This window comes from Heliconius melpomene, chromosome 16 (assembly GCF_056956725.1).
Source record: "Heliconius melpomene rosina isolate 202511_hmr_F chromosome 16, ASM5695672v1, whole genome shotgun sequence".
Classification (NCBI taxonomy): Eukaryota; Metazoa; Arthropoda; class Insecta; order Lepidoptera; family Nymphalidae; genus Heliconius; species Heliconius melpomene.
This window is the reverse complement of record NC_140404.1, coordinates 529,102-530,456: the sequence shown is the minus strand read 5'-3', so window position 1 is coordinate 530,456 and position 1,355 is coordinate 529,102. Positions and strand designations below refer to the sequence as shown.

Genomic DNA, 1,355 nt, shown 5'->3' with positions numbered 1-1,355 from the left:
TCCACGCTCTGCCACTGCGCCACGACGGGCTGTGTAATATTGTAAAAAAATATACTTCGTTAATATGTAAAGTAGTTTGATCTTGCTCACTATCTTCTATACGGAGTTCCTTTATTAATTCGCAAAATGTTTTCATTGTTTGCATGTTCATTTGAATTCTTGACGCGCAACCAGTCGCCTATTTAGGTATACTTTTATCGCCATTGCAATACTGTTTATTTTTTACGGAGGCACCATGCTTATCGAAATTTTAGGATAATTACAACAAAATAATAGGTTTTTGTAGGTATCCCGCGTATAGCAGCTAAGCAGAGGAAATCTACTCTGTTCCCCATTTTCCACCCCATTTATGAAATATAGTATGTTGAGTGACGGAACTCAACGCGGCGCCCCAGTGGATAGTTAGTTAATAGTCAGACGCTGTGCCGCTGCGCCACCGCGGCCTCTGTATTTATTTTATGTCTTTAATTTGAATGGGAGATAGAGGTAAAGTTTATTGAGTTTTTTCTGCTTTGCTAAAGCAAACGAGGTCGGTGAAGTAAACTTAGAATTTCTTATATTTTCTTCATTTAATAAATGTATATAATATTTATCATATTTCATATTATATTCATGAAAGATCACATTAAAACATATTTACCCAATTTTTCCAGATAACTACGGCGTTAAGTTTCACAATGTAGTATAGTTCATCTTTTTAACGGACTGACAAGAGCCAAAGCTTATATCAGGAGATACTTTATGCTCTTTGTAGGCCGAAATTAAAAAAAATAAAATTTAAATAAACTACGAAAGTGTCCCAATTATTTTGCAATAAGTGATAGATAACTTAGTGGCTCAATACAATGCTGTATTCTTTGTCTTTGTCAAGGTCGGCCAAACGTGACTCACGGACCACGGTTACACCGTACCTACTCTAGTATCGCCGGTTACTATTTAACATGCGTTCGTACGTTTCATATAAAACTTGGTCTAATAAATATTATATAAGTAAAACTATGACTTGTATATAAAACAAAGACTAATTCAAAGTGGCTGATGGCTCTTGCCAGGTTCAAAAGGTTATATCAAAACGATTGAAGTGATGTAATTATAACCTTTCTTGATGAATAAGCTATCCTACAATTCATTTCCCACCAAATAAACTCTTAGGCTCTATAATATTAGTATAGATTTCAGATAGGAACTATGTTATTCTATGATTAAATCTTTAAATAATGTTTTAACGAGCGTTGTACCTACATACATATTGTAACGTTTACTTCTCTTTATTTACATATTATTGTCTCTATAACAATTTGCGGGATAAACAAAAGAACAAATCAATCCGTTCTCCATTTTCCATTTCATTATTC

The 1,355-nt window shown here is 33.8% G+C and overlaps 1 protein-coding gene across 1 annotated transcript in view; it reads left to right on the top strand.

Annotated features, from left to right (window-relative positions):
• The window catches only part of Pits (Protein interacting with Ttk69 and Sin3A), a 102,025-nt gene that overhangs the window by 13,999 nt on the left and 86,671 nt on the right, over nucleotides 1-1,355 (top strand). The gene's annotated exons all lie outside the window — the stretch shown is intronic.